This window comes from Notamacropus eugenii, chromosome 5, assembly GCF_028372415.1.
Source record: "Notamacropus eugenii isolate mMacEug1 chromosome 5, mMacEug1.pri_v2, whole genome shotgun sequence".
In the NCBI taxonomy this organism is placed as follows: domain Eukaryota; kingdom Metazoa; phylum Chordata; class Mammalia; order Diprotodontia; family Macropodidae; genus Notamacropus; species Notamacropus eugenii.
Genome location: NC_092876.1, coordinates 173210807 through 173235572, shown reverse-complemented (window position 1 = coordinate 173235572; position 24766 = coordinate 173210807). Strand labels below are relative to the sequence as shown.

The window sequence follows — 24766 nt, the reverse complement described above, 5'->3', positions numbered from 1 at the left end:
AGGCTAAGACAAAGATGTAAAAGTTTCAAAAAAATTTAATGTAGTAGTAAACTTTGGGAAAGCAAAATAAGATTAGACTTTTTTTTTCTAAGAACTAGGGTAATTTATGCATTTTATATTATATAATTGGCTTCCAAATATTTCTAATGGAAATATTTTTCTTTTGGGACACCACAGAAACTCTTTTTGGTGGCAAGGAGAGGAGAAGGGAGATAAGAACTAGCATATGGTTAAAATAATAGAAACAAGAATTCATTTTTCTATTCTATTTTACAGTTACAAAGAACTTTTAATTCTCACAATAACCCTAAGGCAGGTAATATGAGGAAGGTAGTAAGAGTATTTCTAGCCCTATTCAAAGAGGAAACAACTGAGTTTAGAAGCTTGTCCATGGTCATCCAATGAGCAAATATTAGAGCCAGGATTGAAACTCAGGCCTCCCAGTTCAATGCTCTTTCCATCATACTGTATTACTATTAGGAAAAAAAGTCACACAGGAGAGAGAGAAAGAAGAGATAAAGATAAAATGGGAGGGAGAAGTATCTTGGTTTCAAAAAGCCTAATTCAAGGTGGATTATAATCTGTAATAGCTACATATTTATTTCCCCATACACCCGAAGCTGCTTGGGAAGGGGCAGAGATAAGGGACAGGTCAATGGATTCTGCAGGTAGGGGGAGGAAATACCAACCTCCTAGCTGAACAAACAGTTCAGACAGAAGAAGGTCAGTGTGGTCTTCAGGATGAGGTCGTAGTTCTAGAGAAATTCTGACGGGGAAAGTCAGGTCTACTAAAACTATTGCAGAAGTTTTGACTCCAACAGCACTCATATACCCATGTCTCATGATGTCTTATTGTTGTCCTCGACTTGCAATGTTTTTTACACATCAGCCTTGCAAACTGAATGACTCCGCCTAGGGGATAAAAAGACAAACATTTACAGGGTCTAGATGAGAGAATCTAAGGCAACTATAGTGCCTACTTTCATTCCTGTTCTCCACTAGTCCTAGTGATATAAGCAAACCTATATGAAGTGAGTTTAGCTTCTGTTCAGGATCATCCATGGGAATACGTTGCAAGGAACTCTTGATTAAGGATGATTATTCCTGGATATTCCACCTCCTCGTAACCACCAGAGGGCGCCCGAAGACCAGGGAATGAGGTGGCCAAAGACATAATCCAGTTGAGGGCTATCAGGATTGCCCAAACCCAGCGAATCAGCCCACTTCCCTCCTACCTCCACCTACCCAAGTAGAATTTCTCAGTTAAACAGGTCTCATGTTTTGTTGCAATACAGGTACCAAATCCGTCTGTGCACTCTCCATTTTCAAGACTCCTGTTGCATGTTCTACATTTCAGAGACTTAGCTGTCATATAACAGAAAGCAGGATGCAAATGCTAAGCATGACTCTGGCTGTAATGGAAGATTCCCATTAGCTGGAAGGCTTTTGGGGGAAACTGGGGGCCCCATTCTTTATACCCAACCCCATCTGGGAACACCCTGGTCTGTTTTTTTCAAGGAATGTTCTCCTTTGCTGAAACTATGAAAAGGTGCTACTTCCAAATGGACCTGGGGCCCCTTGTGCCTACCAAGCAAGGAGGAGGACAGGAGTGAGATGAAGAAGATCACAGTAGGAGAAGACACAACTCTCATTCTCTCCCAGTGGCTTCCCTGTTAGTTCCAGAGGGAGTAGCCCAGCTTCAGTCCCAAACTCCCCAAGGCTAGCACAGTTTGGGAGGAGAGAATTAGGGGTCTTTGAAGGTCTGTGGAGAGGGCATCAGGATTCTAGAGAGAGAAGAAAATATTTCCTTGTCAGTCATTCCTTACCATCCTTTAACTGAGGTCTTTTTAGACACTTTACACAGATTCTCCCAGATATAGTCCATGTGAGGCAGAGAAGAGAAAGACCTAAGAGAAGCTTGTCCATCTAGCATCAATTCTGAACTGGAGACAGCAAAATCAGAGGGGGCAGTGAACTTGGATGATACCTTCCACTTTATATTGCCAAGAGTAGATTCTGGAGGGAACTGAGAGTTAATGGCTCATTATCTGAGCCTCTCTGATGTTAGATGCCCCCTAGGTAGCCATTTCTTTCTACCAATAGGAAAGGGGCTTTTGATCAGTGTGGTAGGACTGTGACATCTCAGCTGATCCCTTGGTAGGAGGCAAACCTCCCTAGTAAGGAAAATATCCCTAGGGCTTATAGTAGGGGTGGAGGGTACAATGCAAATCACCCAACTCTCCAGTTTATTTTGCGTCACCTTACCATGGGGGCTTATGCTCTCACAAGTTAGAAGATGCTAACTTCACTAAGAGTCAAGGGATGGCCTTCCTTCAGCAACTTCTTCCTAGAAGTCGTTAGTTTCTTGCAGACAAGCTGTCTAAGGAAGGAATGCTGGGGATTGGTTTGAGAGGATTTATAACTTCTCTTCCCCATCCCCTCCTAGTGATTTCAGTAAAGTTAGGCTTTTTCCTTGGGAAAGAAGTTTGATTTTGGAATCAGTGTGTTGGAATGAAGAGGAATTGTTTTCCATTTGGGCAGTCATGGGAAACTTCAGTGAGTCATTTATTTTCCTTCCTTATTGATGGATGTCAAGAGTGCTTGGCTTAGTTTTGTAAACCTCTTTCTCCAGAAAGTTTTGATTTCTTGCATGTGGGTTTCATAGAGTCACAAAAGTGTAGTCAGAATATCTTTCCTTAGAGTATTAAAAGCCCACACCTCCCTGTTAGGAGAAATTCATAGCCTTTTTAACCCCAATGCTTAATATTCCTAAGAAAATGAGACTTTTCCTATAATAAGGTCCATGGAATTTGTTCTGTTTTAGTTTCATTGGAAATATTTCAAGGACAGGATCTATATTTTCTATCTTTCTTATACAGTTTCTCTCCTCCAACTTGCCTACTGGAGTCTTCACATACATAACAGGCCATATGGCAAAGATTGGCTAACTGTCCAGTGACTGTTTGAGTATAGGAAGTTAGTTGCCTGATTAGAACTGACATTTCTGGAATAAATTTTAACCCTCTGATCTTCCTGAGGTAGTATGGGAAGGCACAGCAGAGTCACTGACCTTTTCTGAAAGTTCACTTCTGTTAACTGCCTAGCTCACCTCTTTTTCCTCATAGCTCTGCTTTAATGAATCAGTTAAGAAAAATGACAGTTGCCTTAACCTCTTTAGTGCTAGTTGGTACAGAAAAACTGAAGGAGTCTTTTTGCAAGACAAAAACTTGTTTTCTTTTGTTCTAAATCTACATACTTGTGTGAATAGAAACAGAGACGTATCCGGTCATGATGAAGTTAATATAACCTTTTTTTCCATATCTTTTATGTAAGTCATGGAGAAGTAGAGTGGTGCCATCGATAGAGAGCTGGCCTCAAAGCCAGAAAGGCCTGAATTTAAGTCTCAGCTCTGGTTGTGTGACCTTGAGAAAGTCACTTACTTCTCAGTGGCCTAGGCAACCCTGTTAGACAATAAGTTGCAGAGAATGTGCTGATGATTTGACCTGGTAGAGGGAGTTTTGTCACCTGGGAGTTCTTTAAATTAATTAATTTAATCTAATTAATATTTAATTAATTAAAAATTAATTACTCAATTTAAAATAATGAAATCATATATTCTCTTGTTTGATGTCAGTCATTAAAAATAATTTTAGAGGATTTTACTACAATGGTTCTGCCAAAGTTTTGTTTAAATGGTATGATTTTTACCATTGCAGATAGATGGAGAACCATTTAAGGTAGTTCTTGTGAGAGTTGATGAAGGCCTTATCTGGATTGGTGGAACTGGGAATGGAATATATTCAAGAGATAATTTGGAGGTGGAATTCACCAGAAAAGTCAAAGATGAGAAGGAGGAGCAGAGGATGACTCCAAAATTTAGAAATCTAGATCATGGACAGGTGGTGATACCAGCAACAGAAACAGAGAAGTTAGGAGAAAAGATCTTTTTTTGTTTGTTTGTTTTTGACAAAGATGATTTTAATTTTGGATATATTGAATCTGAGTTGTCATATTAATAGCCAAATAGAGGTATGCAGCAAGGAGAATTAAAAATCTATTCCTAGCAGTTTGAGGCAAGTTTGAGGCTAAATACATGATCTGAGAGTCATTCACCTGAAAGGTGACTGCATGACTGAATTGAGAAGATAAAGGGCTTCATTGTGGAACAGAGTACTTAAGAAAATCAGAAAACTGAGTTTAGTATGGTATGGAACAGCCTCTTTGTCTACTTCATCTTGGTCTTCATACTCCCTGCCCCCACCTTTCTATTTTGACTAGAATACTCCTTTTCTCAACTCACATGACTCCACCAATTCCTTCAGCTCCAATACAGCATCTCCCTGAACTTTGTGGGAAGAATGAAGCTTATTGAGATTGGCTTTGCTTCAAAAGAGCTTCTTCCTTTGGACTCTGGCTTTCATAGATTTGTTCATTCTAGGTAAAGCAGAATCCAAGGGACACATTTTGTGTTAGACCTTGGAGGACTTTGGAATTCTCACAGTTATTTTATTTATTTATTTTTTAAAAAGTTAATTTATTTAACTTTTAACATTCATTTTCACAAAATTTTGAGTTCCAAATTTTCTTCCCATTTTTCCCCTCCCCCCACCCCAAAACACCAAGCATTCTGATTGTCCCTATCACCAATCTGCCCTCTCTTCTATCATCCCTACTTTCCCTTGTCCCCATCTTCTCTTGTGTCCTGTAGGGCCAGAGAACTTTCTATACCCCATTACCTGTATTTCTTATTTCCTAGTAGCAAAAACAGTACTCGACAGTTGTTCCTAAAACTTTGAGTTCCAACTTCTCTTAATCCCTCCCTCCCCACCCATTCCCTTTGGGAAGGCAAGCAATTCAATATAGGCCATATCTGTGTAATTTTGCAAATGACTTCCATTATAGTTGTGTTGTGTAAGACTAACCATATTTCCCTCCATCCTATCCTGCCCTCCATTGCTTCTATTCTCTCTTTGGCTCCTGTCCCTCCCCAAGACTGTTGACTTCAAATTGCTCCCTCCTCCCATTGCCCTCCCTTCCATCATCCCCCCCACCCTGCTTATCCCCTTCTCCCCAACTTTCCTGTATTGTAAGATAGGTTTTCATACCAAAATGAGTGTGCATTTTATTCCTTTCTTTAGTGGAATGTGATGAGAGTAAACTTCATGTTTTTCTCTCACCTCCCCTTTTTTTCCTTCCGCTAAAGAGTCTTTTGCTTGCCTCTTTTATGAAAGATAATTTGCCCCATTCCATTTCTGCCTTTCTCCTCCCAATATATTTCTCTCTCACTGCTTAATTTCATTGTTTTAAGATATGATCCCATCCTATTCCATTCACTCTGTGCTCTCTGTCTCTGTGTGTGTGTGCGTGTGTGCATGCATGTGTGTGTGTGTATGTGTGTGTGTATGTATGTAATCCCACCAACTACCCAGATACTGAAAAGTTTCAAGAGTTACAAATATTGTCTTTCCATGTAGGAATGTAAACAGGTCAACTTTAGTAAAGTCCCTTATGACTTCTCTTTACCGTTTACCTTTTCATGTTTCTCTTCATTCTTGTGTTTGAAAGTCAAATTTTCTTTTCAGCTCTGGTCTTTTCATCAAGAATGCTGGAATGTCCTCTATTTCATTGAAAGACCATTTTTTCCCCTGAACTATTATACTCAGTTTTGCTGGGTAGGTGATTCTTGGTTTTAGTCCTAGTTCCTTTGACTTCTGGGATATCATATTTCATGCCCTTCGATCCCTTAATGTAGAAGCTGCTAGATCCTGTGTTATCCTGATTGTATTTCCACAGTACTTGAATTGTTTCTTTCTAGCTGCTTGCAATATTTTCTCCTTGACCAGGGCACTCTGGAATTTGGCCACAATGTTCCTAGGAGTTTCTCTTTTTGGGTCTCTTTCAGGAGGTGATCAGTGGATTCCTTGAATACTTATTTTGCCCTCTGGTTCTAGAATCTCAGGGCAGTTTTCCTTGATAATTTCATGAAAGATGATGTCTGGGCTCTTTTTTTGATCATGGCTTTCAGGTGGTCCCATAATTTTTAAATTGTCTCTCCTGGATTTATTTTCCAGGTCAGTTGTTTTTCCAATGAGATATTTCACATTATCTTCCATTTTTTCATTCTTTTCGTTTTGTTTTGTGATTTCTTGGTTTCTCATGAAGTCATTAGCTTCCATCTGTTCCATTCTAATTTTGAAAGAACCATTTTCTTCAGTAAGCTTTTGGACCTCCTTTTCCATTTGGCTAATTCTGCTTTTTAAAGCATTCTTCTCCTCATTGGCTTTTTGAACCTCTTTTGCCAATTGAGTTAGCCTATTTTTAAAAGTGTTATTTTCTTCAGCATGTTTTTTGGGTCTTCTTTAGCAAGGCGTTGACCTGCTTTTCATGCTTTTCTTGAATCTCTCTCATTTCTCTTCCCAGTTTTTCCTCCACCTCTCTAACTTGATTTTCAAAATCCTTTTTGAGCTCTTCCATGGCCTGAGCCCATTGAATATTTATTTTGGTTGTTTGGTATACAGAAGCCTTGACTTTTATATCTTTCCCTGATGGTAAGCATTGTTCTTCCTCATCAGAAAGAATGGGAGGAGATATCTGTTCACCAAGAAAGTAGCCTTCTATGGTCTCATTTTTTTCCCCTTTTTTGGGCATTTTCTCAGCCAGTGACTTGACTTCAGAGTTTCCTCTTCACACCCACTTTGCCTCCAGATATGACCAGCTAGCGCTTAGGGGCTGAGATTCAAATGCTGCTTCCCAGCCATAGGGCTTCAGTGGGGGCAGGGCTGCTATTCAGTGTGAGATTAAGTTTAGGTGCTCGGATTGGGGCAGGACTGTCACATGGGGCTCAGTTCCCTCAGGGGGTTTACACGGAGACCTTCAACAGTGGATCCGAGCTCCTGCCTGCTTTGGGAGCCCCTGCCCACTGCCGCCTCCCCTGCTGCCTCCTGAGGGGGCCTGAGTTATGGGGACACCCCATTCCCCTCTCACCAGCCAAAAAGACTCTCTCACTGACCTTTGGTGCCTGTGGGTGGAGAAACCTACGTGACTGCTGGAGATTCTGCCCCTGAAGCCTGCTCAGATCTGTTCCTCTTGGTGCTGCGCAGCCAAGGCAGGGCTGGGCTGTGCTCCGGGTCCAGTGTGCCACAGACCTTTGGTGTTGGCTTTTCAGGTCTCTCTGGAACAGCAATCTCCTCTACTCCGTTGTTCTGTGGCTTCCACTGCTTCAGAATTTATTGGTAGTTCTTCTTCACAGGTATTTTATAGGCTGTGGGTTCGGAGCTAGCATATGTGTATCTTTCTACTCCTCCATCTTGGCTCCTCTCCCCTTCTCACAGTTATTTAGAGAAGAATTTTAGAGTGGGGAAGATGTAGGGGGTGGATAAGAGAGGTAGTGCATCCTTTTCTCTCTTTTTGCTCTCCTGGCATAAGAAGTCTTGAATATAGTAAATACTTGGCTTCTACTGGGAGTTATGGGGCATCATCTCCCTGTTCTTTTCCTCACGAAGGTGGTCTGAATGTCCTGCACATGTTTGATCCTTGAAAACCATAAACTCTTAGATTTTAGGCTTTGTCTGTACATGGTCCATTTGTGTAAAGCTAGAGATTTCCCAGACTTTTAGCTGATGATTATTTGTTTTTGTTCTCTCAGTAAAGAGCTTTGGTTCATAGATATCTTATTCCCTGGTCTCAAGAGTTTTTGTTCTTCTAGATTCCATTTCTATACCAGATTGAATGGAGTCAGGTATGATATTTTCCTGTTTGATCCTAAAGTTAGTCACAGGTTTAAGAATCTGTTTATCCATTTTCCTAGTCCTACAGTTAATTCATTGGGACCCAGAGCACATGGATACATATTACCAGATGATTTCCACTGCTTCCCTGTTTTTGACCAGAGATGAAACTTCACATCAGGTGAATTTTTTGATCTATATATTTTTTATATGTACTTAACATAGAAGATGTTGAGCTATTTGGCTTCACTTTTTCCTTTCACTGTGTGACAAAGGGCCAGTCACTACCTCTTTGAGCCTCAGTATCTTATCTATAAAATGAGAATGATAATACCTACAGTATCTTTATGGAAAAGCTGGGATGTTAGTGTCATTGGATTGAAAAATATGTGTTGGGGAATAAGGAAGGAGAAAACTGATAAAGTAGGAAGGGGCTAGGTTATGATGGGTTTTGGATAGTATTGAGAGCATTTTGTATTTTATCCTGGAGGTAATAGGGAGTTGCTGGAGTTTATTGAGTAGGGGAGTGACATGGTTGAACCTGCACTTTAGGAAAAACACTTTAATGGCTAAATGAACAATGGATTGAAACAGGAAGAGATCTGAGGCAAGCAGACTCACTAGCAGGTTATTGCTATATGTGTGAAGTGATGAGGGCCTGCACTACAAGTGGTGTCTGTGTCAGAGGAGAGAAGGGGGTATATTGGAGAGTTGTTGCAGAAGTGAACTATAGAACTGTTGTGGAGGTGAAATCTACAGGCATTGGCAATAGCTTAGATATGGGGGTGAGAGATAGTCTGACTCCTAGTGAGCCTAAAGGAGGGGTAGGATGGTGTTACTCTTTATAGTAATAGGGAATTTTGGAGGTGGGAGGAAGAGGGAAAGAATAAGTTCTGTTTTGGACATGTTTAGTTTAAGATGTCTACTGGACATCCAGTTGAAAATATTTGAAATGCAGTTGGAGATGCAAGACTGTAGGTCAGCAGAGAGATTGGGGCAGGATAGGTACATTTGAGAATCATCAGCACAGAGATGATAATTAATTCTATGGGAGCTGATGAGATCACCAAGTGAAGTAGTATGGAAGGAGAAGAGAAGAGCACCTAGGATAGAACCCTGAGAGGTAGTGAAGGTTAAAGGGCATCATCTGGAAGAGGATCCAGCAATAGAGTCTATGAAAGAGAGGTCAGATAGGTAGGTGAAGAATTTAGAGATAATAATGTCTCCAAAACATAAACATTAGATTCAAAAACTTCTATTTTGGTTTAAGAGTTAATAGGCAATACAAATTGGAGGCTTACAATGGCCAGCATTTTTCTGGGATCTTGAGTGAACTATTGCTCAATGTATTTTCACTTTTTGTGTGAAACCCTGGATTGTGGTTATTCTTCACTTAAAACAAAGGCTAAATATCCTTCTATGTGCTCATTGTTAACTGTTATTGAAACATGAGAAAAGTAATTATGACCTAACTTTAAGTTGTGATTAGTGAATTTTTCTATTTTAAGTAGAATCTTCTGGGCTGTAACATTGCAATAAGTTTTGACTTCAGGTATGATTGTCTGAGTTGCCATGAAGCCAATATTTCACCATTCAAGGAGAATGCCATGTACTGCCCTAAGGGAGTATGATCTTAAAACTGCGACAGGTAGATGTCTGTCCCTGGGAAAAGTTGAGGGAATAGGTAAGCAAAGAGAAAAGGCTTTTGATTCAGTTTCCCATTGTGTTATTTACTTTGTGAATAGGAAATTTTCCCCCTTGGTTAATTCTGAGCCTGGGTATGATAACCTCTGAATAATGTGGAATTTTGCTGCATGATTGGCTATTAAACTATGACTCTTGCCTAGAATGCAACGGAACTAATGGAGTTTTCTCCATCATGACTTGTGTCAGATTAATCTGTGCCCTTGAAGATACTATCTTGATGTTGTTTCCTTCCTTTTTCCTTTCATAGCAAATTTCTATATTCTAGGCAAGTGAACAGTGGAAGTTTTTATTGTTGCAATACCAAGTCTATTAATTAGTAGATTAATATTAAAACATCTGAGTTACTATAATAGGACTCAAGTATGAAAGCTCTTCTTATTTTAATCTGTATTTGTGATGAATTTCATATCCTATGCAACTAATTCTTAGGCTTTTCATGCCCTTGCTAATAGTAATATATTCATATATAAGATTAGGTCCTTAAAATACTTCGTTTCTTCAGGATGATAGGAGGATTAGGTGGTGCAGTGAATAGAGCACCAGTGTAGCAGTCAGGAGGACCTGAGTTCAAATCTCACCTCAGATACTTGACACTCGATAGCTGTGTGACCTTGGGCAAATCACTTAACCTCAATTGCCTCATTCTGGGTCATCTGTAGTCATGCTGATGAATATCTGGTCATTGGATTCAGGTAGCTCTGGAGGAGAAGTGAGGCTGGTGACCTGCACAGCCCTCCCACACTCAAAACAAAGTCAAGTGCAAGCAATGTCATCAATTCTCTGATGGCATGGTCTTCTTCGGCAATGAAGGATGAACACACACACAATGAGGATTTTATATATATATATACACACACACATACACATTCTCAAAAAGGGAAGATAAGGCAAAGATCTAAGTTTTTTGAAAGAATTTAATGTGATAGTAAACTTTGGGAAAGCAATAAGATAGAATGAGCCTCAAACAGTCTAATTCATAGGGGATTGCTCTCTGTAATAGCAATATATTTAAGTAATTTCCCCATATGGACAACCTAAACTTCTTGGAAAGTGGCATAAATAAGGGACTGATCAATGGATTCTGCAAGTAAGGGTAGGAGAAAGCAACCTTCTAGTTGAGGGCTACAAATAGTTCAATTAGAAAAATGCCAGGGTAGTCTTCAGGTTGAGGGCATAGTTCTCCAGAAGTCAGTGTCTGGTGTGGAAAGTCAGAGCTTCTAAAGACGATTACAGAAGTTTCGACCCTCACAGCACTCATGTATCACTAGCTGATCGTTATTTTGTATTTTCTTTGACTCACAACTTTCTTTACACATCAACTTTGCAAACTGCATGATTCCTTCTAGGGAAATGGAAAGACAAACATTTCCAAGGGTCTATATGAGAATATCTAAGGCAACTATAGGGGCCACCTCTGTTTCTGTTCCCTGCCAGCCCTGGTGATATAGGCAAACCTATATGAAGTGAGTTTAGTTTCTGTTCAGGATCATCCTTGGGAATATCTTGCAGGGATTCCTGGACTATCAAGGATGATTATTCTGGGATGCTCCACCTCCCATGACCAGAGACTGAGACGCCCAAATCCACCACCCAGGTGAGGGCTATCAGGATTACCCAGACCCAATGAATCATCCCACCTCTCCTCCACCTCCACCTACCTGAAATAAATTTCTGAGTTAAACAGGTCTCATTTCTTTTTGCAGTACAGATTCCTTCGCCACTTAAACATACACGATTTGCAGGCATATACTTGCAAGTTTTACATTTCAGAATCTTATCAGCTGTTAGTTAACAGAAAGCAAGGTACAAATGCTAAGCTTACTTACCTCTGCCTGTAATGGAAGTTTCCATTAGCTAGAAGGCTTTCAGAGATAGGGTGGAAGAGGAACTGGGGGCCCCATTCTTTACACCCAACCCCATCTGGGAACACCCTGGTCTGTTTTTTTCAAGGAATGTTCTCCTTTGCTGAAACCATGAAAAGGTGCTACTTCCAAATGGACCTGGGGCCCCTTGTGCCTACCAAGCAAGGAGGAGGACAGGAGTGAGATGAAGAAGATCACAGTAGGGGAAGACACAACTCTCATTCTCTCCCAGTGGCTTCCCTGTTAGTTCCAGAGGGAGTAGCCCAGCTTCAGTCCCAAACTCCCCAAGGCTAGCATAGTTTGGGAGGAGAAAATTAGGGGTCTTTGAAGGTCTGTGGAGAGGGCATCAGGATTCTAGAGAGAGAAGAAAATATTTCCTTGTCAGTCATTCCTTACCATCCTTTAACTGAGGTCTTTTTAGACACTTTATACAGATTCTCCCAGATATAGTCCATGTGAGGCAGAGAAGAGAAAGACCTAAGAGAAGCTTGTCCATCTAGCATCAATTCTGAACTGGAGACAGCAAAATCAGAGGGGGCAGTGAACTTGGATGATACCTTCCACTTTATATTGCCAAGAGTAGATCCTGGAGGGAACTGAGAGTTAATGGCTCATTATCTAAGCCTCTCTGATGTTAGATGCCCCCTAGGTAGCCATTTCTTTCTACCAATAGGAAAGGGGCTTTTGATCAGTGTGGTAGGACTGTGACATCTCAGCTGATCCCTTGGTAGGAGGCAAACCTCCCTAGTAAGGAAAATATCCCTAGGGCTTATAGTAGGGGTGGAGGGTACAATGCAAATCACCCAACTCTCCAGTTTATTTTGCGTCACCTTACCATGGGGGCTTATGCTCTCACAAGTTAGAAGATGCTAACTTCACTAAGAGTCAAGGGATGGCCTTCCTTCAGCAACTTCTTCCTAGAAGTCGTTAGTTTCTTGCAGACAAGCTGTCTAAGGAAGGAATGCTGGGGATTGGTTTGAGAGGATTTATAACTTCTCTTCCCCATCCCCTCCTAGTGATTTCAGTAAAGTTAGGCTTTTTCCTTGGGAAAGAAGTTTGATTTTGGAATCAGTGTGTTGGAATGAAGAGGAATTGTTTTCCATTTGGGCAGTCATGGGAAACTTCAGTGAGTCATTTATTTTCCTTCCTTATTGATGGATGTCAAGAGTGCTTGGCTTAGTTTTGTAAACCTCTTTCTCCAGAAAGTTTTGATTTCTTGCATGTGGGTTTCATAGAGTCACAAAAGTGTAGTCAGAATATCTTTCCTTAGAGTATTAAAAGCCCACACCTCCCTGTTAGGAGAAATTCATAGCCTTTTTAACCCCAATGCTTAATATTCCTAAGAAAATGAGACTTTTCCTATAATAAGGTCCATGGAATTTGTTCTGTTTTAGTTTCATTGGAAATATTTCAAGGACAGGATCTATATTTTCTATCTTTCTTATACAGTTTCTCTCCTCCAACTTGCCTACTGGAGTCTTCACATACATAACAAGCCATATGGCAAAGATTGGCTAACTGTCCAGTGACTGTTTGAGTATAGGAAGTTAGTTGCCTGATTAGAACTGACATTTCTGGAATAAATTTTAACCCTCTGATCTTCCTGAGGTAGTATGGGAAGGCACAGCAGAGTCACTGACCTTTTCTGAAAGTTCACTTCTGTTAACTGCCTAGCTCACCTCCTTTTCCTCATAGCTCTGCTTTAATGAATCAGTTAAGAAAAATGACAGTTGCCTTAACCTCTTTAGTGCTAGTTGGTACAGAAAAACTGAAGGAGTCTTTTTGCAAGACAAAAACTTGTTTTCTTTTGTTCTAGATGGGATATGTATGCATTTGTATACATAGAGGTGTATAGAAACAGACTTACCAGGTCATAATGAAATTATACAAGCTTGTTTTCCATTTCTTTTACATAACTCATGGAGAAGTAGAGTGGGATCATGGAGAGAGAACTGGCCTCAAAACCAGAAAGACCTGGATTTAAGTCTCAGCTCTGACTATGTGACTTTGGGAAAGTCACTTACTCTCAGTGCCCTAGGCAACCCTGTTAGACAATAAATTGCAGAGAATGTGTTGATGATTTGACTTGATAGAGAGAATTTTGTCACCTTGGGGTTCTTTAAATTAATTAAATCATAGATCTAGTCCTTATCTCCAATTTCTTTCTTATTAAATCAAGTTTACTAAATGATTTTTTGAACAGCTTTGTACTAGAAAGTATATGCAATATAAAAGAATTTCAAAACATTGTGTTATCCACATTTTGTATAGCCCACAGCACTATGAATACATTCTGCTATTACTATTTGTTGAATAACTTTTACTTGACTGATATCAACTTACACCATCATCTCATATTTCTCATCCCTTTCGGGTGAAAGAGTTAGAGTAGCTATTATGCCAGTTACATAAGAGCAAAGGAAATAATCCAGAAAAAGTACTTTGAAAAATCTGAGATGGGAAAGATGTCATCTATGGGAGTAATAGTGCACATGAAGGCATTGGGGGAAATAAAATATTTAGATGACATGTAGTCTTTATTGGGTTTATGTTCTAGGAAGAATATGTGATACATAATTAAGTAATTATAATATAAAAGAATACATGGAAAGTTGTTAAGAGATGTGAAACAAAGCCATATATAGGTTAAAGGGAGGAAAAACCTACTAGATTATAGCCTTAAACCTGGAAAGAACTTTCAAGACCATGTAATCTAAACCCTTAATTTTACAGATGATATGCAGGGCTGGAAAGTGACTTGCTCAGAGTAACACACATCATAAGTAGCTGAGACAGGATTCAAATTTAGGTCCAAAACCAGTGCTGTTTTGTTAACTGAACTATCCTGCCACAGTCCTGACTTTCAGGAATTAGGAAAAGTTTCCTGGTAGGGTTGCAAAAAGTTCAACAAGCAGAGAAGGAGAGAGAACATTCCAGGCATAGTATTTAATATGAGAATGGAGGTGGTGAGAAAACATGGGAAACATAAGGGACATGGAATACAGTTTCGTGGCAGCATAGAGTATGTGGAAGGGAATGGTCTATCATAAGGCTGGAAAGGTAGAGAGGTACCAGATTGTGGAAGGTCTTGAGTGCCATATAAAGGGCTAGAAATCTAGTGGGCAGATATTAATAGGTTTTGGGGAGTGATATTCCTAGATCTATACATACAGAAGATTAATTTGACATCAGTTTGAAGACTAGATCAGAGGAAGGGAGAGAACAGAAGTTATCTAAATGTCTTGAGAAGCTGTTGCAGTGGTCCTAAATGACCCTGGCCTATTTGCTTTTCCTCACACAAGATAGCCCATCTTCTGTCTCTGCCTCTGTAACTGCCACTCACATCCAGAATGCTTTTCTACCTTACCTTGGTCTCTTAGAATTCTTTGTTTTCTTTAAAACCCAATTCAAATCCCACCTTCCACAGGTGGCCTTTCCTGATACCTGTCAATTGAGCTTCTTGAAGAGAGACTGTTTTTCCTTTTTCAGATATCCCTAGTGGTTTTTTTTTGTTGCTGTTTTTAGCACATTGCCTAGTAGTGGGAACTTATAGGAGGGTGGGATTTTCTGAGGATAGAGATTGGTAACTGGCTACATATGAGAGGTGAGAGAAAAGAAAGAGTACAATGTAAATTACAGGGTTCAAACATGGGAGTCTGGATGATTTCATGAGAAAAACAGTGAAGTCAGAGGGAGATTTTGGGTCATTGCTTTGTCATAGTGGAGGGGTTTGTGTAGTTGAATGAAACTATGAACTGTCCTGTGGAGGGTTACCTAAGATAGGTCAGTAAAGAATTTTGACAAAAGGTGATCCACTGAAGAAGGAAATGACAAATCACTCCAATATCTTTGCCAAGAAGACCCCATAGATAGTATTAAAATGATAAAAGATAAAACACTAAAAGATGAGCCGCTCAGGTCAGAAGGTGTCCAACACGCTACAAGTAATGGTGGAGGACAATTAGAAGTAATTCCAGTACTAACGAAGCTTTTGGGCCAAAACCAAAAGGATGCTTAGCTGCAGATGTACTTGGTGATGAAAGGAAAGTCTGATGTTGTAAAGATCAATAGGAATCTAGAATGTAAGGTCTGTGAACCAAGGTAAGATGGAGGTGTTCCAGAGGAGAAGGAAAAGATTAAACACTGAGATCTCAGGTGTCAGTGAACTTTAATGAATGGGAATGAGGGAATTTAATTCAGGTGATCAATACACAAATTTCAAGGGCAAACCTGAAGGGGAAAATAAGTTAAAAAACTCTACTCAATTATTAATGTACATTGTGAGCAAAATACTGTTAGGTATTAAGAGCAATAGAAATAAAAGAAATTACAAAAGACCCTGTTGGGGTGAGAGAAGGTCTGAGGGAGACTGGCAAAGTTATGGGCCAACTCTGTGTTTATGAGCAGCTGAGGACTTTTTTTTTTTTTTTTTTACTATCAGTTGTAGAATAGTCTTTCTACCTCTCACCTCTATTTGCAATAGGAATGAAATTTGAGGCCCAGGAGATGCCCAGGGTCATAACACCTATTTATGTCTTCCAAATGTGGTGACCATTGAGAATCTTTTCTGACCTTCAACTGGGAAGCTATTGAAGAACTAAGTGGTCAGTCAATCTGACTTTCTAGGTGGACCCTTCAGATGATCAGTAAGATGTTTAGAATGGACCTCTCCTTCATCTCTTCCTCTTTATCTACCTTTAATAAGAATGAAATTAATACCCTAGGCTTTTATTTGTCCAAAGGTGTTATATATCTCCAGTCCTAATTTCTTCATTTAAGGAGTTGGTTCTTAAACCCAAATATAGACAAGCATAGATTGGTATCCCTTTTTAATTTTTTAAAAAATTTGTCAGTATGCCTGATCCTTAAATGTTTGACTATTTTGTTACCTTGGTTGAGCAACATGAAATTAATCCTCAAATCAAGTATTTAGGACAAATTCAATTGTGTGGCAGTTGGGTGTGTATGTATGTCCCCAAGACATAAAATTTCTTTGTGGGGAAGAAGAGAGAGCAGGATACCAGTTTCTGTGGGTCGAAGAGTAGGAGGCAACCAGGGGAGAAAAAGGACCTTTTGTATAAAAACTTAGCCATTTTTATGCTGCTGAGGCAGCTGATGTGCTCTGAATGCTACAAAAATTTTAGCATTGTAAGAAGAAAAAAATGATTATCCTTTTCTCCCCTAACACAAATACTCTGTATACCCGAATCATATTTTTAGACAGTTCTGCTTTTCTTTTGTAGAAAAATCACAGAATAAGTCATGTCCTATATAAGTTAGCATGCTGTTACTTTATATCCTATATGTCAGTATCCTATTACCTTGATTTTTTTTCTGTGCGACACCAAATTCATCTCTAAATATCACTAGGAAGCAAAATAATTCAATATCTATTCAGAGTTCTACACCTGGATAACCTGACACAAGGGACAATTAGAAGTGCCCCTAACATACAGTAATTAAACTTCATTTCTTCTGTATCTTTTTTTTAACTTTTATTTATTTTTTTAAAAAAATTATTTATTTTTAGTTTACAGCATTAAGTTCCATAAGCTTTTGACTTATAAATTTTCTCTCCCTCCTCTCTCCCCAGATGGCATACAATCTGATATAAGCAAAATGATATGCACATTCATAGTAAACATATTTTCACAGTCATGTTGCAAAGAAAAGTTATAACCTATGGAATGAACCACAAGAAAGAAGCATTTCTTCTATATCTTATCAAGCTATAGCTTCCTTTTTGCATCTGCATGAGTACCAGCTTTTATTGGCGTATTCTAAGTGTTCTTATGACTGCTACTGACAAGAATTTATAATATATTTGTTTCATGTTCATCCTTACCCTTTTCAGATTCTAACTCTCTTCCTAACTTCATGCAACCTGAAAAGACTAATCATTCATGTATAGATTAGATAATATTAGATTTTTTAAAAATCGATGTCTTCTATTTTTGTATAGTTTCTATTTCTAATTATGTATATTTCTTCTCTCCTGCCCATCAAGCCATGCCTTGTAACAAAGAATGATGAAGACTGGAAAAATAATTAAGCAACTTTTGAAGCTCACAAGGTCATAACCTAGTCCAATAAGCCTTCAACTAAGAATAAGAAAGTACCAATGCAAAGACAAAATGAACAGAAGTCCATATTCATCAGCACATATTGACCTGAGGGGGTACCTGATGTCACTCTACACCCAGAGGCCTACAGAGCATTTCTTCTGCACTCAAAATGGCCAGGAAGCAAAGAATCCTCAAGTGATGTCATTAGTGTCTTTTATAAGCATTTTCAGTTCTGGATCAACAGGCAATGGAAAAAATACTGTTCTCTGTGTGTTAATCAGACCAGAAGCAGCAACTGTCCCATACTCTATGAAGTCCAAGTGGAAATGGTATCAGCAGAGCACAATGAGCATGCTCATGAGGACTAGTTAACTGGTCAATAGAAGACCTCCATTGTATATCAATTTAGCTGCTATGTAATCTGGTGCCTAGATTTTTAGTAGGAAGATTCGTTCATTATTTACAGTTGCTTTAAGCATGATGTAATCTCCTTCTTGATATTTTAAATTTCAAATTTTGAATTTTAAATTTTCTTTGTCAGATAGCATTACAATTCCTGATTTTTTGCAAATCCTTTAGGCATTTTAAATTTTGTTCTAGTTTTTTATTTTCATTGTGTGTCTTTAGTTTTTAGATCTGTTTAATGTATATAAAAAATTATTGGAGGGGCGGAGCCAAGATGGCGGTGTAGAAAGATGCACATACACATAGCTCCGAACCCACAAACCACAGAACTGCTAGAGGGGACCACGCCAGGGCGAATTCTGCACCCAGAGACCACGGAATATTGGAGCGAGGGAGATTTCTGCTCCGGAGAGACCTGCAAACCTCTCGCGGGGCATCCTTCGCGCCGTGGACTGGGTGCCGGGACGGGGAGCAGAGTGCAGCCCTGCCGCGGCCACGACACCGAGAGGAAAAGATCCGAGAGGGCTACGGGGATGGGATCTCCAGTGGCCACGCGGGTCCCCCCACCCACAGAGGGACCTGCAAACCTCTCGCAAAAGGTCCGTCGCACTGCAGACGCGGAGCCCAGCCCGGAACTGCGGCGGCGGCGGCCGCAGCTCTGAGAGGCACAGATCTGAGAAGGCTCCAGAGACGGGATCTTCAGCGGCAGTACAAGCCCCCCCACCAACAGGTGACTGACGGGGGTAGGTGAGAGAGTCTCTTTGGCGGGTTGAGAGGGTAGTGGGGTGCCCCCATGGCTCGGGCCCCCCCAGGAGATAGAAGCTGAGAGGCGGCTGCAGACAGGGGCTCCCCAAACGGGCGGGAGCCTGGATCCATTGTGGAAGGTCTGTGCATAAACCCCCTGAGGGAACCAAGCCAGAGAGGCAGCCCTGCCCCTGACCACCTGAACTTAATTCTCACACTGAATAGCAACCCTGCCCCCGCCAAAATCCCTAAGGCGGGAAGCAGCATTTGAATCTCAGTCCCCAAACGCTGGCTGGGAGGACCAGGAGGCAAGGTGGGTGTGAGGAGAACATTCAGAGGTCAGGCCACTGGTTGGAGGGAATGCCAAGAAAAGAGAAAAGAAATAAAACTATTGAAGGGTACGTTATCGGAGAAAAGACACTTCCTCCCTTCCTTTCTGATGGGGAGGAACAATGCTTGCCATCAGGCAAAGACACAGAAATCGAGGATTCTGTGTCCCAGCCCACCCAATGGGCTCGGGCCATGGAAGAGCTCAAGAGGAATTTTGAAAATCAAGTTAGAGAGGTGGAGGAAAGACTGGGAAGGGAAATGAGAGGGATGAGGGAGAAGCATGAAAAGCAGATCAGCTCCCTGCTAAAGGAGAACCAAAAAAATCTTGAAGAAATTGGCACCTTGAGAACTAGCCTAACTCAGCTGGCAAGGGAGGTGCACAAGGGGCCAATGAGGAGAAGAATGCTTTCAAAAGCAGAATTAACCAAATGGAAAAGGAGATTCAAAAGCTCACTGAAGAAAATAGATCTTTCAAAACTGGAATGGTACAGATGGATGCTCAGGACTTTATGAGAAAGACAGATATCTCAGAACATACTGCGCAGATTCGAAAAATGGAAGATAATGTGAAATATCTTATTGGAAAAACAACTGACCTGGAAAATAGAATCAGGAGAGACAATGTAAAAATTCTGGGACTACCTGAAAACCATGATCAAAAGAAGAGCCTAGACATCATCTTCCATGAAATTATCAAGGAAAACTGCCCTGAGATTCTAGAACCAGAAGGCAAAATAAATATTCAAGGAATCCGCAGAACACGGCATGAAAGAGATCCAAAAAGAGAAACTCCTAGGAGCATTGTGGCCAAATTCCAGAATTCCCAGGTGAAAGAGAAAATATTGCAAGCAGCTGGAAAGAAACAATTCAAGTATTGTGGAAATACAATCAGGATAGCACAAGATCTGGCACCCTCTACATTGAGGGATAGAAGGGAATGGAATAGGATATTCCAGAAGTCAAAGGAACTAGGACTGAAGCCAAGAATCACCTACCCAGCAAAACTGAGTATAATACTTCAGGAGAAAAAATGATCTTTCAATGAAATAGAGGACTTTCAAATTTTCCTGATGAAAAGACCAGAGCTGGAAAGAAAATTTGACTTTCAAACACAAGAATGAAGAGAACCATGAAAAGGTGAACAGCAAAGAGAAGTCATAAGGGACTTACTAAAGTTGTACTGTTTACATTCCTACATGGAAAGACAATATTTGTAACTTGAAACATTTCAGTATCTGGGTACTGGGTGGGAGTACACACACACACACATGCACACACGCACACATACATAGAGACAGAGTGCACAGAGTGAATTGAAGAGGATGGGATCATATCTTAAAAAAAAAATGAAATCAAGCAGTGAGAGAGAAATATTGGGAGGAGAAAGGAAGAAGTTATATGGGGCAAATTATCTCTCATAAATGAGGCAAACAAAAGACTTATTAGTGGTGGGATAAAGAGGGGAGTCAAGAGAAAAACATGAGGTCTACTCTCATCACATTCCACTAAAGGAAAGAATATAATGCACACTCATTTTGATAGGAAAACCTATCTCATAATACAGGAGAGTGGGGGACAGGGGCACAAGCAGGGTGGGGGAGAGGATGGAGGGGAGGGCATGGGGAGGAGAATGAAATACGAGGTCGACACTCATGGGGAGGGAAAGGACCATAAGAAAATAGAAGTAAAGGGGGACAGGATAGGATGGAGGGAAATATAGTTAGTCCTATACAACACAACTAGTATGGAAATCATTTGCAAAACTAAACAGATATGGCCTATATTGAATTGCCTGTCTTCCAAGGGGAAGGGGTGGAGAGGGAGGGAGCTAAAGAAGTTGGAACTCAAAGCGTTAGGACCAAATGTAATGTTCTTACCGCTGGGTAACAACAAATACAGGTTAATGGGTCAAGAAAGCTATCTGGCCCTACAGGACAAAAGAGAAGACGGAGACAAGGGCAGGGAGAGAGGATAGAGGAGAGAGCAGATAGGTCACAGGGGCAATTAGAAAGCTTGGGTTTGGGGGGGGAGGGGATAAAAGGGGAGAAAATTTGTAACCCAAAATTGTGTGAAAATAAATGTTAAAAGTTAAATAAAAAAAAAATTATTGGGTTTTATTTTCTTATCTAATTTGCCTCTCCTTCATTTTAGTTGTTTAACAATAACAATAGTAACAATAGCTAAAATTCATATAGTGGTTCAAAGTTTGCAAGGCACTATATATAAATGTATACATATATGTATATGTATTTATACACATATACACACATATCTACACACATATATGTACATGTATATATGTATGTATTTACATGTAGTATACAAAAACATCCATATGTATATCTATATCCTTAATACATTCACACTGAGAGATGCGATTTTTAGGCTTATTGTTTTCCTTTATTTCTTTTGCATTGATTTTTTCTTCTTTTTCTATCACCATTCCTGAGATTTATTTTGCTATCACGACTTTGATGCTAATCTCTTTCTACAAGTTTTCTCTTTTCTCTGCTTCTATTTTCTTGTTCTAATTTCTTTGAATTTACCTAAATTGTTAATTTCTTTTTCTTTCTTTGTCTGTTTCTTCCCCCCTTTTCTGACTATTATATTTTTGTTCAAGTTGAAATGAGTAGTTCAAAATCTTCCCAGCCTACTTCCCCTTCAACCTTTTATTTTAAGTAAAATTGTTTTTGTTTTACTGTTTTTATGAGAAGTTTTCCTTTGCTTTGTTCTCATCATTTCTCTTTCCTTGCAGCCTATTGTAAATTTTATTCAGTTTCTTGGGACAGATACAACATCTATTAACCTCTCATTATGTGTCAGTCACGGTGATATGCCTTCATTTGTTCCTTCTTTAATCTTTTTTGTATCCTTGAGGTTGGTTGTACCAGGTTTGTGTTCCCCTTTTTATCTAATTTCTGTTGGACTGCCTTGGTCAATATTGCCCCATCTTCCTTATTTTCTCCTGTTCTGTGTTCTTACAAAGATAAATTCAGTAAAGTAGCACTGTCAGATGGGAAGAGTTTTGTGTGGTAGGAATAAATTTGTGCCCTGGTCCTACCCCCTTCCCTACCATAATCAATCTTCAGTTCTAATGCCATGCTATCCTATCTTTGGTTTTCTGTTCCCCCTACCAAATTGGGTGATGGTTACCTTTGGGAGCTCATACATTCCCACTCTGGAGGTTATTTACAGGCCAAAGACATATGGTGTGTCTCAATTACTCAATGCTGATGGAGCCACATTGATATGTCACATAAAGACATGATCCTGGAGAGAGGGTTTGAACACTTCCATAGTGTTTCTAATAGACCCTCATCAATCAATGCTGAGGCCACTGACCATTTACCTCAGGTTGAATTCAGTCTCTCTCTAGCCAAATTTCCAACTGAAGAAGAGATTTTGAATGTCATTAGGTTCCTTTCCTGTGGCAAAGCACCTAGTACTGATTCTAAAGATTTGCTAGGTGGGGGTCCATTGATCATACAAAAGCTGACTGAAATTTTCCATGTAATATGGCAACAGAAGAAGAGGAGAACCCTAGGAGTTCAAGGATGCCTCCCTTGTCCATCTCTATAAAGGTAAAGGAAATACATTGTCCTATGACAATCACAGGGGGTCTCTCTCTTAGTCGTTGCTGGCAAAAGTCTTGCCAGAGCCCTCTTAATAGGCTGATCCTTCACCTGGAAGATCGTCATCTACCTGAGAGCTAATAGGCTTCAGAAAGATCAGATGAATAATCAATATGGTACTTGCTTCCTGACAACTCCAAGAGAAATGTCAGGAGCAGAATAGAGGTCTGTACACAGTATTCATTGATTTGACCAAGGCCTTTGATATTGTCAGGCATGAGGGCTTATGGAAAACTATGTCAAAATTTGGTTGCCTTGAGAAGTTCATCAGTATTGTCAATTGCATGCTTGCCTGGGTTCTGGATAATGAATGCTGCTTTTGAGCTTTCCCAGTCACCAATAGAATGAGACAAGGCTGTGTGCTTCCTTCCAAGCTTTTTATTTTTATTTCAAAGATTAAAAATTTTATTGTCTTCTAAAAATAACATTCAGGCAGGTAGGTAGCGCAGTAGATAGAACAAGGACCCTGGAGTCAGGAGGATCAAATCTGGCCTCAGACACCCAGTAGCTGTGTGAACCTGAGTAAGTCTCTTAACCTCTGTTTGCCTCAGTTTCTGTTTATCTGGGCTAATAATCTCATCCACCTCTCAGGATTGTTGTGGGAGTCAAAGGTCCCCCTAACTCCAGGTACAGGGCACTATCCACTTAGGCTTTTGGGTAAGTCCATAAGCCATCGTTCCTGCCTCCATGTATTCTGATATTTATGGTTTTTTTTCCTTTTAGCTGCCTTCCCCAAACTTTTACCCCAACCCACTATTTTTTCCTGTCATTCTTTCCCCTACATACAGTAGGCCCCATTGTAACGAAATTATGCTTCTGATATGTAAATTTGAGTAGCCCTAAGGCAGCGGGAAAATATTCAACCTACACATATGTATGATGATTAGCTCACTGTTATCTGCCTGCTGACTCTCAAACATCCCCTATTTAAAAATCATAAAGAATTCTTTCAGAAAATTTTTTTCAATTATCTGTTTCAGTCTTTCATCTCAAAAAAATAAGCTACTTATTTCTATCTTTTCTCTTGTCAAATAAGTATAGTCCATAGTTTTGTGACTTTCATTCACCTTCTTTCCATTACATCAGTGCAGTAATGTGTTAAAGGTGTTATTTTGGGAGTGAAAGCACATTTTTCTTTATATATCTTAGGACTCAAGTAGCTTAGTTCAAGAAGAAATCATGCTCAAGTGTATTTTCTGTTGCCTTCTACAGAGGCATCTTTAGGAAGAGTCAGGTACATTGATTGTGTTGCCTCCAAAAATAACAGCCTTCATAAAACCTCCCCCAAAATAATAGCCTTCAAATATTAAAATGGTGAGTTCAGCAGTCAATTCAATTCAACAAACTTTTTTTAAAAAATTAAGCATTTACTATGTGCTTTCACCACTGCAGCAGGCACTGAGGGTTCAAAGACAAAATGAAGTAGCCGCTGCTTTTAAGAGGCAAAGGTTTCTATTAAGAGGGGAGTGATTTCACATGTTGTATATTTTTTAAAAAAATTATGTTAGTAATTGTAGTAATTATATTATATGGTACTATATTATAATATACAGCATATATTTCTTATCATTATTGTAAGTAATAGTAGTAGTAGTAGCACCCACAGAAGTAGCAGCGGTGGTAGTAGTGGGGTAATAGTAGTAGTGGTAGTAGCAATAATAGTAGCCAGTCACAGCAGCAGAAGCAGCAGCAGCAGTCACAGTTGCAGCAGCACCAGTACCAGCAGCAGTAGTAGTGGTAGTGGTGGTAGTAGTACTGGTGGTGGTAGTAGCAACAGCAATATTGATAGTACTAGTAAGAGTAGCAGCAGCAGTACTAGTGGTGTAGTAGTAGTAGTAGTAGTAGTAGTGGTAGTGGTGGTGGTGGTGGTGGTGATAGTGGTGGTGGTGGTGATGGTGGTGGTAGTGGTGGTGGTGGTGGTAGTGGTGGTGGTGGTAATGGTGGTGGTAAAGACAGCTAACATTCACTTTAAAGTTTGCAAAAATATTTTATATATATTATCTCCTTTGTTTATCATAGCATAATGCCAGCAAGTGCTCTTGTTATCCCCATTTTTAGAGATGAAAAGATTGAGGCTGAGAGAAACTTAATGACTTGCCCCATGCTCCACAATTAGTAAATGTTTAAGGTAGGATTTAAACTGAAGTTGTCCTGACTCTACTGCCTCCTACTATGTGCAAGTTGATGGGGACCTACTCTGTGCAAGGTTTATTGGTCTCAAGTAGTTTATAATCCAGTGACAGGGAAAGCCATGCACAAAAACAACTATCACACCGTGAAGAGTGTGAGAAGTG

General features: G+C 39.9%; 1 long non-coding RNA gene across 1 annotated transcript; it reads right to left on the bottom strand.

Annotated features, from left to right (window-relative positions):
- Positions 1-10330: 10330 nt before the first annotated feature.
- LOC140509054 (uncharacterized) lies at positions 10331-11875 on the bottom strand. Its single transcript, XR_011968551.1, has 3 exons — positions 11693-11875; positions 11093-11215; positions 10331-10776 (listed from the first exon to the last, which is right to left on the bottom strand). It is a non-coding gene; the product is annotated as an uncharacterized lncRNA (long non-coding RNA).
- Positions 11876-24766: the final 12891 nt, after the last annotated feature.